The sequence below is a fragment of the Gymnodraco acuticeps genome, unplaced genomic scaffold (genome assembly GCF_902827175.1).
Source record: "Gymnodraco acuticeps unplaced genomic scaffold, fGymAcu1.1, whole genome shotgun sequence".
Taxonomy (NCBI): Eukaryota; Metazoa; Chordata; class Actinopteri; order Perciformes; family Bathydraconidae; genus Gymnodraco; species Gymnodraco acuticeps.
In genome coordinates, this window is record NW_022991436.1 from 579,811 (window position 1) to 594,358 (window position 14,548).

Genomic DNA, 14,548 nt, shown 5'->3' on the forward strand with positions numbered 1-14,548 from the left:
TTTGTTAGTGTGGACTGCAGAGACTTTTCTCATCCGTGTTCCATTGTTCATTTCCTCAGGACCATTACAACCTCCGTGGCATCAATAGGGATTGTAAGGTAGAGCATCTGAACGTTTCAAATGTGTTTGATTTGAAAAAAAAGGATTTAATGAAGGAAAGTATAACACCAATGTAGGATTATTAACTAATTCAAATTGGACTGTTTATAAAGCATATGCTTTCTTTTTTTCTATAGACAAGGGTGAACAATGGGTGACTCTGTCATGAGAGACTTTGGGGGCAGCAGCCCCGTACCTGAGGAGTCAGACCGGGAGCGCCTGGAGGCCCAGACCCGTGCCTTTGACATGAAGAAGGAGTGCTTTGTTACAGATCCTGATGAGGAATATGTGAAGGCTTCCATCATCAGCCGTGATGGAGACAAAGTCACTGCTGAGACTGCAAAAGGGAAGGTTCAGTAAGCTGGCAGTTACAGCTGCCATTGCTGCAACTGGTTTTCCTAACTAAGACAAATATTAAATCAGGACTAATTTTCCTTTAGTCATACATGGCAGAGAAACAGTGGAAATCAGAGGCTCTGATGGCTTGTTGTTTTCCTTCCTATACACACACAAAAAGCTCTTGTTTGAGTTATAACAATGTATTAAATACTGACTATCTCCATTTCAGACTGTCCACAGTGAAGGAGTGCGATGTACAACACCCTCAGAACCCGCCAAAGTTTGATAAAATTGAAGACATGGCGATGTTCACCTTCCTCCATGAGCCCGCTGTGCTGTTTAACCGTCAAAGATCGTTATGCAGCATGGATGATTTACGTAAGACAAATGCCTAAACTGTAACTTTCCTTCGTTATTAAGACTCTCAGCATCTGAAAATAACTAATTTTGTCATTCCCCTTATACGACAGACCTACTCTGGGCTCTTCTGTGTGGACTGTCAACCCCTACAAGGCGCTGCCAGTCTACAACCAGAGGTGGTTGTTGCATACAGAGGAAAGAAGAGGGCTGAAGCTCCTCCTCTACTATCTTCTCCATCTCTGACAATGCCTACCAGTACATGCTCACTGGTAATTCACTTTCAGTTATCATATGTTAATGAGGAGCAAATCATAAAAAACGCTTAGGAATCCTAGTAGTCTTTAAGTGATGCTTTCTTCGCTTTTTTCCAGACAGGGAAAATCCAGTCAATTCTCATCACGTGAGTTATCTTTCATTAGCTTTGTTATGCTGCAATTGAGAATTATATAATGCTGTTAGAATTAGAGCAGGTGGCATTAATCGGCCCTCCGAGGAATGTTTATTTGTTGGCTTGTGAGTTTCAGCATTTATGCTCCATGTAGACCCAGTACTAGTATATTTTAAGTGGTAAAGAAAATTGTGCATGTTAAATGCAGTGTAGTAAGAAATACATGAATATACAATGAATAAACACTAAATAATAGATTTAATGGCAATTATTGATTGTTTTTAACAGTGTAAATATGTGATTCAGTTAGAAGCAAACATGAATGCTGGGCCACTACTCTAGTCTATTGCCACTGTTTTGTTAGAGTACTGAAAGAAAAACAATGATACATTTGAAAAAGGATTTACGTATTTACTGTTTGTAACTAATGTTTGTTCATAAATTAAAAAACCTGTCTAGTTGCATACTGTGTGTTTCACATTTGTCAATTTATAAAACAATATAATTTGTAACTTCAGTGGAGAATCCGGTGCTGGGAAAACTGTCAATACCAAGAGAGTCATCCAGTACTTTGCCAGCATTGCAGCTGCAGGCGGGAAGAAGGATGCAGGCAGTGACAAAAAGGTGAAAATGCTGAGAGATCTTTTAACTGCCATATTGCATACTTTTCTCTTTGTGTTGCTAATACAATTTGCGTACCTGTATTCCTCTAGTGTTCTCTGGAGGATCAAATCATTCAGGCTAACCCTGCTTTAGAGGCCTTTGGTAATGCAAAGACCATCAGGAATGACAACTCCTCCAGATTTGTAAGTATCTGTCTGTAAAGAAATACTACTTTTAGTCTATAACATTGTAACATTTTCATTTTGTCATACACTTTAGGGTAAATTCATCAGAATTCACTTTGCAGCCAGTGGAAAGCTGGCCTCAGCTGACATTGAGACATGTAAGCAGTGTTTTCTCCAGACTTTCATCTTGTCCGTTTCTATGTTCCCAATGATCACCTCCCCACTTCTTATGTCTTCACAGATCTGCTGGAAAAGTCCCGGGTCACCTATCAGCTTAAGGCTGAGAGGGATTACCACATCTTCTATCAGATTCTGTCTCAGAAAAAGCCTGAGCTGCTTGGTAAATTAAAAAAAGGATCTTTGGGCCACTATCAACAAGAAGTTCCAAGGTTGTTGTATCCCTAACATACAACAACGAACATCTCTCTTTTGCTTTTTAGAAATGCTGCTTATCACCAACAACCCCTATGACTACGGCTTCATCTCCCAAGGAGAGACGACAGTAGCATCCATCAATGATGGTGACGAACTGATGGCAACTGATGTAAGAAGAGATTGATCTAAATGTATTTATGGAAAAGCCACTAGCATGAAAAAGTTCAGTTCCATTGAATTCATTTTGCTATTCAAGACTTCAAAGAGTTTACTGAAATATAAACTTTCATTATTGGTATTGGCATAATTTTAAGGGGGTTTAAAAAAGGCAGAAAATCTAGATGTTAGTAATGAGATTGTGAAATGTTATGTAACCCAGTGTTAATGTTTCCCTAGATGAGAGCAAAAACTATTTGTATAGATTGGGCTAAATGTCTGAGGTCAGATGTCAAACTATATTCTTTTAAAGCTACTCAAATATTTGTGTTATCTCTTCACATAACTAGAAATCCCGATAGAATTGTAAAGGTAAATGACATAACAAATATAATACTCATCTCCCCATTCAGGAAGCCTTTGATGTGCTGGGATTTAATCAAGAAGAGAAGAACGGCATTTACAAGCTGACTGGTGCCATCATGCATCATGGAAATATGAAATTTAAGAACAAGCAGCGTGAAGAACAGGCAGAGGCTGATGGCACCGAAGGTGAGAGAATCTCGCTGAAGCCAGGAAACAGGATATGTCACATGTCAGCATTTTATGTGTTTATAAGAGATTAGGTGATGCTCATTGAGAGATCCTACATTGCATTTTTTCAGATGCTGACAAAATTGCATATCTGATGGGCCTGAACACCTCCGACCTCATCAAAGGTCTCTGTCACCCGAGAGTCAAAGTCGGAAATGAGTGGGTCACCAAGGGACAAAGTGACCAGCAGGTAAGAATGACAGTTCAGAGTTCAATGTACTAGGGAAACTATCAATGTGTGGACAATAAGTCCAATTTTTGGTTATTTACTGTCATTTTTAAATGTTGGACTTCCTTTAGGTGAGCTCTTCTATTGGTGCATTGGCTAAATCAGTGTATGAGAAGATGTTTTTGTGGATGGTGGTGAGGATAAACCAATCCCTGGACACAAAGCAGCCCCGCCAGTACTTCATTGGAGTACTGGACATTGCTGGATTTGAGATCTTTGATGTAAGTTTGTAACAGAATCCGATGCACGTTATTACCATGTGTGCTTAAAATGTTCATGAGTTAATTTCTGCTTAATTTCAATGTTATTACAGTTCAACACCTTTGAGCAGCTGTGCATCAACTTCACCAATGAAAAACTGCAACAGTTTTTCAACCACCACATGTTTGTGCTGGAGCAAGAAGAGTACAAGAAAGAGGGTATTGAATGGACTTTCATCGATTTTGGCATGGATTTGCAGGCCTGTATTGACCTGATTGAAAAGGTAAGATTTTGTACTTGTACACATTTGTGAATTTGTTGTTGTTGTAATGGTCTATTAAAGCAATTCTAATTTCTAATTTTCAGCCCATGGGTATCATGTCCATCCTTGAAGAGGAATGCATGTTCCCCAAAGCCTCTGATGCTACCTTTAAATCCAAGCTCTATGACAACCATCTCGGAAAGTCTGGTAACTTCCAGAAGCCCAGAATTGTCAAAGGGAGACCAGAGGCCCACTTTGCCCTGATGCACTACGCTGGAACTGTTGACTATAATATCAACAACTGGCTGGTGAAAAACAAGGATCCTCTGAATGAGACTGTTGTTGGACTCTACCAGAAGTCCAATCTTAAACTGCTATCTTTGCTCTTTGTAAATTATGCTGGATCAGAGTCAGGTAGGAATAAACTAAATGATCTACCTTGAATGGGAATGTAAAGGCTTTCTAACATTTGTCCTATTGGGAACTTCAAGATTGAACAATTTATGCCAGTGTCTTTTAATTCAATCTAATGAGTTGTACATTGGTTTATTAGCTGACGGTGGAAAGGGTGGCAAAGGCAGCAAGAAGAAGGGTTCATCTTTCCAAACTGTGTCTGCCTTGCACAGGGTTAGTAAAAACACATCTATGTATGAATGGCTACATTAAATACTTACTGATGACTGAGACTTACTTTTATATAAATAACTGAAAACTATGCGTCACAATATCACCAAACTGGTTGTTCTCCACAGGAGAACCTGCATAAGCTGATGACCAACTTGAAGTCCACTCACCCTCACTTTGTACGCTGCATCATCCCCAATGAGACCAAGACTCCTGGGGCCATGGAGAACCCTCTGGTGATGCACCAGCTGCGCTGTAACGGTGTGCTGGAAGGCATCAGGATCTGCAGGAAGGGCTTTCCCAATAGGGTCCTCTATGGAGATTTCAAACAAAGGTATAATCATTTATGGTTAATGTTTAGTCACACCCTTAAAAGAAAATGTAAATATCATTCTCTAAAATATTATTTATTTTCCAGATATCGCATCCTGAATCCTGCTGCCATCCCTGACGGCCAGTTCATTGACAGCAAGAAGGGAGCAGAGAAACTTCTTGGGTCTCTGGATATTGACCACAGTCAGTACAAGTTTGGACACACAAAGGTAGCTAATTAAATAGAAAGCATATTTGGTAACAACTGTTTATGAATGGAAATAGAGTCAGTAGAACATGAAGAGTAGAAATTGTAACACAAATTATTATCAAGTCAGTAAACTTAATGACACCAATTCAGCAATCGTATCTATTTGTTACCAAAGGCTACTCATTACAACAGATCAAATAGGCCTGTAGCAGCTACATTTCTGAGCACTTTTCATTAAGCAAGAATTAATTTAAAGGGGACCTATTATGCAAAATGCACTTGTTGATGTCTTTTATACATAAATATGTGTCCCCGGTATGAACTCACTAAGTGTCAGAAAATAAAACCCTCTCTCTTTTCCCCTGTGCCCACATTGCAAAAAAAAAGAAGAAAAAGGGGGGTGCTAACCATGGATGTATAATAAGAACTGGATACAGCGTGGGAGGAGGGGTCTCGTTCTTTCCTATGAGAGCTGCTCATTGGCACAGGAAGACAAAATGGCCCAACTTTTGAGAGAGCGAAACGTCAGATTACCCATCATGCCTGGCTGTCAGAGCAGAAGAACCCGTATGTGTAGTCACAGAGCATGCGCCCCTTAAGCCCCGCCCCCCGAGCTCCCACTCTCGGCTCAGTAGAATGAATGGAGAGAGAAAATAAATCTAGATTCAGCTTTTAGTGCATTTTACAACTTTAAGGACCTAATGATTCTAATAAGGGCTATACAATAATTCATACTGGGTAGTTTATTTAGTTAAAACAAAATTATTCACCGCTTTACAGACGTCTCTTTCCCCATGTTAGTCAATCACCGCGTTCACACCGCAGTACTTTTCCCACTTTAGTTCCGATATAGTTCCGAAATGTCGCGTTCACACCAAAAAGAGCCGGAACTAAAATGAGTTAATCAGAACCTTTTTTACCCCCTTTTTACGTCCCTGCTAGAGATCAGGGACTTTCGTGGGAGAAAAAGGTTCCTATGTCTGATTGGCTGGGCGGAATGAAAACCACGCCCCGTAAAACTCCCAAAAGGTTTTGTGAAGCCGCCATTTTATTATCTTCGCATTAGCATTATTAGCATTAGCCCAGCGCACAAACGCAGAGAGACTAACTTATGGCAACACAAAATAAAACATGGGAGCGGTGGAGATGAGGAGGTGTCTGCGTTCTGGCAATTTACTCGGACTGGCTTCAGTAGAAGCTGCTGGGAGTCCCAGCAGCTTCTACTGAAGCCAGTCCCCCAACTCCGGGGACTAATCATATAATCCGTTCTTATTGTGCATCCATGGGTAAAGGTAAAACTCATGTAGTACTACGGAGAAAGGTTTGAGCTCCATACTGTTTCAGAAAAGAAGCTTGAAGTGGTTAGGAGCATAACATGGCATTTAATCACCGCAGCGTTTAGCTGAGATCTCCCTGTAGAAATCTCTCTCTAGAAGGGGAAAGCTGCGTGACGCTACAAAGGGGCGTGGCTAGCAGCAGACGTTCAATTTAAAGCAGAATCAGCCTGTTTGCAACAGGGCTGCAACAGAGGGGTATGAGCAGTATGAGGCATGGCTATAATGGGTGATCTGTTTGGTATTTTAAGCAAAAAAACTTCACAGACTTGTTTTGTATAGGTATGGCCCTACAATATATTTTTCCAATATAGCATAATAGGTCCACTTTAAGTTCAGCTTTTGATTTCTAAGAGTAACAAAGTTATTCAGTTATTCAGCTTTAAAGCTACAATTTCCTAAGGCATGAACTCTTATGTGTAATACAATACATGTTCCTCAAGGTGTTCTTTAAGGCTGGTCTTCTTGGTCAACTGGAAGAGATGAGGGATGACCGTTTGTCCCTCATCATCACTGGGATCCAGGCAAGAGCAAGAGGCATGCTGGCAAGAGTGGAATTCCAGAGAATTGTTGAAAGGAGGTCAGAGGAATAAAGAATATAAAACACAAACCAAATAAATGATAACAATTATACAACATGATGTTATACGTATCAGTGGATGAAATAACGTTGTTTTATCTTTGACAGAGATGCACTTTTGGTGATCCAGTGGAACATCCGTGCCTTCATGGGGGTCAAGAATTGGCCCTGGATGAAGCTGTTCTTCAAAATTAAACCTCTGTTGAGATCGGCTGAATCAGAAAAGGAAATGGCCAACATGAAGGACGAATTCCTGAAGCTGAAGGAGGCCTTTGCAAAATCTGAAGCTCGTAGAAAGGAACTGGAGGAGAAAATGGTTTCTCTTCTTCAAGAGAAGAATGACCTGCAGCTCCATGTCCAATCTGTAAGTTTAACAAGAGCTTTCTTAATATTTTAATGCAAAAAGTGTAATATAATCATTTATATCCTAAAAATCATGTATATGGAAACCAAACCTATGATATTTTGACATACATTTCTACAATTTAGGAGCAAGATAATCTTGCGGATGCAGAAGAAAGATGCGAGGGGCTGATCAAAAACAAAATTCAGATGGAGGCAAAAGCCAAAGAGCTCACGGAAAGGCTGGAGGATGAGGAGGAGATGAATGCTGAAATGACTGCTAAGAAGAGGAAGCTGGAGGATGAGTGCTCTGAGCTGAAGAAAGACATTGATGACTTAGAGTTAACTCTGGCTAAGGTGGAGAAAGAAAAGCATGCCACAGAGAACAAGGTATGGCAATGGCCCAGCTATTTCTTAAAACTAAATGCACAGACAAGAAGCACCTGTACCCTTTTATCAATACTTATCATTCATTTTTCAGGTAAAGAACCTGGTGGAAGAGATGGCTGGTCAGGATGACATCATTGCTAAATTGACAAAAGAAAAGAAAGCCCTACAGGAAGCCCATCAGCAAACACTGGATGATCTTCAGAGTGAAGAAGACAAAGTCAACACTCTGACCAAGGCCAAGTCTAAGCTGGAGCAGCAAGTGGATGATGTAAGAATTCTGCTTTGTGTTAATGCAAACTTGTATTCAACGTGTTCATGAGATCATTGCATCTTGCATATTGGGAATAACTGCTTGACTTTCTATAATGATATTGTCCAGCTTGAAGGTTCTCTGGAACAAGAGAAGAAGATTCGGATGGATCTTGAAAGAGCGAAGAGGAAACTAGAGGGAGATTTGAAATTAACCCAGGAGAGCCTAATGGATCTGGAAAATGACAAGCAGCAACTTGAAGAGCATATGAAAAAGTAAACACAGTATTCTAAAGTATTACAGTTTGTCTGCAGAAAGGATGACCAGCTTTTCTAATTCATACTTCTGCATTTCACCACAGGAAAGATTTTGAGATCAGTCAGCTCAGCAGTAAAATAGAAGATGAGCAGGCTGTGACAATTCAGCTTCAAAAGAAACTGAAGGAGCTCCAGGTAATGGATGACTACGTTTTTTTATTTATTTTGGTAGAAATGAACCAGCAACTTAATTAACTTCTGCCTTTACAGGCTCGCATTGAAGAACTAGAGGAAGAGCTTGAAGCAGAGCGAGCTGCTCGGGCTAAGGTGGAAAAGCAGAGAGCCGAATTGGCCAGAGAGCTGGAGGAGATCAGTGAGAGGCTGGAGGAAGCTGGTGGAGCAACATCCGCCCAGATTGAGATGAACAAGAAGAGAGAGGCCGAGTTCCAGAAACTCCGCAGAGACCTTGAAGAGGCTACTCTGCAGCACGAATCCACTGCTGCCACACTCAGGAAGAAACAAGCTGACAGTGTGGCTGATCTGGGAGAGCAGATAGACAACCTGCAGAGAGTCAAGCAGAAACTGGAGAAGGAGAAGAGTGAGCTCAGACTGGAGCTGGATGATGTGGTCTCCAATATGGAACACATTGTGAAGACAAAGGTTGGCTAAACTAATACACAACTTATAAATACTGTTGACATGCAGATATGAGGACATTTGGGGTATAATGGTTCATTTCAAATGTTTATTTTAAATGTAGACAAATCTGGAGAAGACATGCAGGACAGTGGAAGATCAGATGAATGAATACAAGACCAAATATGAAGAGGCTCATCGCTGCATTAATGATTTCAACATGCAGAAAGCTAAACTTCAAACAGAAAATGGTATATTGTTTTGCTTCATAACTAACTGCTGTATTTGATAAATAATAAGACAATTTTCCCGTTAAAAAAAAAATGTGTCTACTAAGAAAACCAGATAGGATGTGTTGCAATATCAACATCTATACTATACATGGTTTGTTTGGACAATAACAAACATGCATTTGCCAATTCAAGGTGAGATCACGAGGCAGCTAGAAGAGAAGGACTCTCTGGTGTCACAACTGACAAGAGGCAAAATGTCCTACACCCAGCAGATTGATGACCTCAAGCGACAACTAGAAGAGGAGACCAAGGTGAAAATAAGTTTCAGGCCTTGGTTACAGTAAGTTTCAACAAAAGCGCATTACAGTGTTGCTCATTCATCTTGGTTTTTTTCCACAGGCAAAGAATGCTTTAGCCCATGCAGTGCAGTCTTCTCGACATGACTGTGATCTGCTCAGGGAGCAGTATGAGGAGGAGCAGGAGGCCAAGTGTGAATTACAACGCGGCATGTCCAAGGCCAACTCTGAGGTAGCTCAGTGGAGAACTAAGTACGAAACTGATGCCATCCAGAGAACCGAGGAACTGGAGGAAGCAAAGTAAGACATTTTCAGATCCTAATTCATTATTTGATATGTGGTAACTAAAGAGACAATTTATTTCGTCTAGCAGATCAGCTTTTTGTTTGTGTTATGTTCCTACTAAAATGTAAGACGAACAAAAAGTTTGTCTGTTAGATGACCGAGCAGCCAGTCATTAGTTGTACTACTTATTATATATCCAAAAGAAACACTTCCAGGATTGTTAAATTATTTGAATGATCAATTTCTAAAGGAAAAAGCTGGCTCAGCGTCTGCAGGATGCTGAGGAGGCTGTTGAAGCAGTGAATGCTAAGTGTTCCTCTCTGGAGAAGACCAAACACAGGCTGCAGAATGAGATTGAAGATCTCATGGTGGATGTGGAGAGGTCTAATGCTGCTGCTGCTGCTCTGGACAAGAAGCAAAGAAACTTTGACAAGGTATAAACTACCAAGTATTTGTGAGCACCCAAAGTATCAATTGGCGGTGTAGCCTTTATACCCTCAAAAATATCATTAATTATATTTAAATTGATCTTTAAACCTGCTTTTTAAAGTATTAAAGTTACAGTTACATCTTAATAAAAATAGATCACACTACAGAGCAAACTTAACAAATCAGCGGGGGGTTAGACTATTACTCAGTTGAAGATACGATTAGAAAAAGTCTCTTGGCATTTTAAGTAGCAGGTTAAATTCCTCCATTTCCATATCCACTTTAGCCATCTGTAAAGTGTGTCATTTGGTCATTAATGGTGGAAAAGGTCTCTTCAGTCTAAAAATATGTCTATTAAACAGCCCTTAAGTACATTTTGTCAAGGGTAGTGTGAGATATATATATTGTCCACCTTGGATTGCCATTTTCAATATTAAGAGAATTTGTTTGATTCAATACAAACTCCCAAAACATTTCCTTTCTCCAATCATCTGGCACATATACATGTATCTGTAGGTCCTGTCTGAATGGAAGCAAAAGTATGAAGAGTCTCAGTGTGAGCTGGAGAGCTCTCAGAAAGAGGCCAGGTCTTTGAGCACAGAGCTCTTCAAACTGAAGAACTCTTATGAGGAGTCTGTGGATCATCTGGAGACCATGAAGAGAGAGAATAAGAACTTACAGGGTAAGATCGACTACCAAGACTTTTGTCGAAGTTAACGTGGACGTAACATTTCATAAACTTTTTTTGGAAAGCCATTTTAATCGCACTGCTTGACATTCCACAGAGGAAATTTCTGACCTCACTGAGCAACTTGGCGAGAGCGGAAAGAACATGCATGAACTGGAGAAATTAAGGAAACAACTGGAACAGGAGAAAATGGAGATCCAGTCTGCTCTCGAGGAAGCTGAGGTACAGGCCCTCATAATGAAACATTTAAAGTAAAACCCTCTGCTGTAATGTATCTATAACTCTGTAATCTTCTGTCTGTAAGGCCTCCCTGGAGCATGAGGAGGGGAAGATTCTAAGAGCCCAGCTCGAGTTCAATCAAATTAAAGCTGAAATTGAACGCAAACTAGCTGAGAAAGATGAGGAGATGGAGCAGTCCAAGAGGAACCTGCAGAGGACCATTGACACCCTGCAGAGCTCTCTTGAAGCTGAGTGTCGCAGCAGGAATGAGGCTCTCCGTTTGAAGAAGAAGATGGAGGGAGACCTGAATGAGATGGAGATCCAGCTGAGCCAGGCAAACAGGCAGTCGGCTGAGGCTCAGAAACAGCTTAAATCTGTCCATGCACATCTGAAGGTAAACTAGGAAAGGCTCACTTTCTTCAGATGTTTTCCATTCATTTAACTATTTACTGAACATTGATCTGGTTGATATCATCCCGTTAAGGACGCCCAAATCCAGCTTGATGACTCTCTTCGATCCAATGAAGATCTTAAGGAGAACAATGCCATTATTGAGAGACGCAACAACCTGCTTCAGGCTGAACTTGAGGAGCTCAGGTCTGCTCTGGAGCAAACTGAAAGAGGCCGCAAACTAGCTGAGCAAGAGCTGCTGGATGTTAGTGAACGGGTGCAGCTACTGCACTCACAGGTGAGTCCTAATTATTTATTGCAGCATCCTCGGTTAGTTGACTTTTTTGTTGTAGAAAAAAAACATAAAAGCTTTACTTTTATTAAGTACAGTTACAAATATGTTGTAACATCTCACATCCTCAAAAAACTATAGAACACTGGCCTGATAAACCAGAAGAAAAAACTTGAGGCTGATACATCCCAGCTTCAGACTGAAGTGGAGGAAGCAGTGCAGGAGTGCAGAAATGCTGAGGAAAAGGCTAAGAAAGCCATCACTGATGCGGCCATGATGGCAGAGGAGCTGAAGAAAGAGCAGGACACCAGCTCTCACCTGGAGCGCATGAAGAAGAACATGGAGCAAACCATCAAAGACCTGCAGCACCGTCTGGATGAAGCTGAACAGATCGCCATGAAGGGAGGCAAGAAGCAGCTGCAGAAGCTCGAGGCCAGGGTACGAGACATTTGCCAGTATACAAATATTTTCTCAAATAACTTTGTAGGACAAACATGATATGCATATTTGTAAACCTACAGTATAATGTTTTAAACAACAATTATCAAATTCCTCCATCAGGTACTTGCTAACCTCTAATGCTAATCTTCTGTTTGATTTTGGGAAGACTGTTTACAGTGGGTTTATCAGGGCTTTATGATGTTACGATGCCATGGAATTAAAACTGAGATTCAATGTTGAACAAAATGGATTAGTGTGGCTTTGCTGCTTGTGCAGCCAATGGAATTCCAAATAAATAAATTCCTGATGTTTTCAGGTGAGGGAGCTGGAGGGTGAGGTGGAGTCAGAGCAGAAGAAGAGCACTGAAGCAGTGAAGGGGGTCCGTAAATATGAGAGACGCATCAAAGAGCTCACATACCAGGTGATTTATGTGCATATTACCATGACCTATACAAAAAACAAGTGTGTGTGTACTTTCATTGCTTCAAAATGAATATAAAATATTCTTAACATTCTCCATGGTCCATGCTCCACTAATAATCACCTTCTTTTTCATAATGTTGTTGTAAAAAACAAGATGCTTTAGAAAGAGAATAGTAATCAACTTTTCTTTCTTATTCCATTGTTTCACATAGACTGAGGAAGACCGCAAGAATATGGCGCGTCTGCAGGATCTGGTTGACAAACTGCAACTGAAAGTCAAAGCCTACAAGAGAGCTTCAGAGGAGGCTGTAAGTGTGGGAAAAGCTTTCTCTAATCTGTGCTATGTGATCACGATCTACACTACGTGTCATTAATGATTCAAATTGACTTACCTTGGCAAAATGTGAATTGGGGATTCAAACAAACTTTTGAAGGCATCATAGAAGATAGAGAGAGTTCATTGAACATGTTTATGTTAAGGTCATGAAATATATCAGTCTTAATTGTGACTTGACTTGGACCAATATGGAAACTACAAACCAATGTTGAATTAACTACACAAATAGACTGGTTATGGCCTTAAGTTACATTTCCCCAGGTTGAATGCCTCTGGTAGTAATATTGGGCCCTGTGTTTCGTTGAATCGTGTAGGAAGAGATGGCTAATACTCATCTGGGCAAGTTCCGTAAACTGCAGCACGAGATGGATGAGGCTGAGGAGAGAGCTGACATTGCTGAGTCTCAGGTCAACAAGCTGCGTGTCAAGAGCCGCGATGTAGGCTCCAAGGTAAGAAGCTTCTCTTCACTTCATTCAAATATACACAGTATTTTTCACCCTGGTAACCATTTCTATGTAATCCATTCAAGCCTTGTTTTATTTTAAACAAAATCAGTATTTCATTTTATATATATATGTAAATAATTTCCAATGGTAGTGAACAAATCAGACCAGACTTTTAAATATCAATTTTATTTTTATGTTTTTGGTATATTTTATTAGTTTAAATTAGTGCAATTTATTGGGTTAGTGTTCATGTCAATGTTGTTACACAAAAGGCACCATGACATTAATGCTAACTACAACTACAAAAGAATCGAAACGGTTACTCTTTTAAAAAAGATATATTTTCTGCAAATGTTACGTTTGTTTTGGTGATTTGACCATACCATATATAAAGTGATAGTTTGATAGTGTAAAAGGCCCTTACGCTGTGTGGAACATGCTAATGGTTTGGCGGTGTTAGTATACTTACCGACTTTGTTGTCGATCTATTTTGAAGGCAAATTTTCTTAAAATGCTAAATAATGTTGAAATGTCATCACTGTCAGTACCACTTACTTGTCACCACTATCTTTAGCCAAGTTACCTTCAGTAAGACTAGATGTTGAGTCTTGTTTGTCCTCTGTCACTAATCCGTCTCTCTTTGTCTACTCTCTTATCATTCTTCATCACAGAAAGGGCTAGAGGAGGAGTGAAACTCGCAGACGGCCTCCTAAGATCTTTGGGTTCTCCTCTGATGTAGGCCCCTTTGTCTATAAAGTAACTGTAGAATAAAAAAAAAAGTGCAATCAAATGAACGAACAGAGTCCTCATTTATTTCAATCAGGTGAACTTTGTACATTAAAGGTGGGGTAGGTAAGTTTGAGAAACCGGCTCGAGATACACTTGTTGTTATATTCCATGGAATGCTCTCAACATCCCGATAGCAATGAATATCTTAAGTGCTTTAAATCCATAAAAACATTTCATCTGTGGAAGCCGTAGTACTGTAAAAAGCACGACCAATCATTTTAGCCGGCCCGGCTAAAGTAACTGGATGGCCTACCTGCCTGTCAGCCTTCCATCTGTGCACAAACTTATCTCGTGCCCTCATTTGGTCATGTGCGCGTTCGTGTGTGTTGGAGGAGGGGCTCTGTGAGGAAGTGGCAGATTTTTTCCGGTTGTGTATTTTCAAATTCTAGCGCACTCGAGCCGGTTTCTCCAAAATGACCTACCCCACCTTTAACTTAAAGGTCTGGAGCAGTAAGGAGACCTACCATGCAGTGTAATATGTTAAACTGACTGGCTATCACCACATCACAATGGACACTATCACATTACTGGTAAATGGATTTCAGATGAAGAT

General features: G+C 40.3%; 1 pseudogene; it reads left to right on the plus strand.

Annotated features, from left to right (window-relative positions):
- Positions 1 to 249: 249 nt before the first annotated feature.
- Positions 250 to 13,989, plus strand: LOC117532767 (annotated as a pseudogene).
- Positions 13,990 to 14,548: the final 559 nt, after the last annotated feature.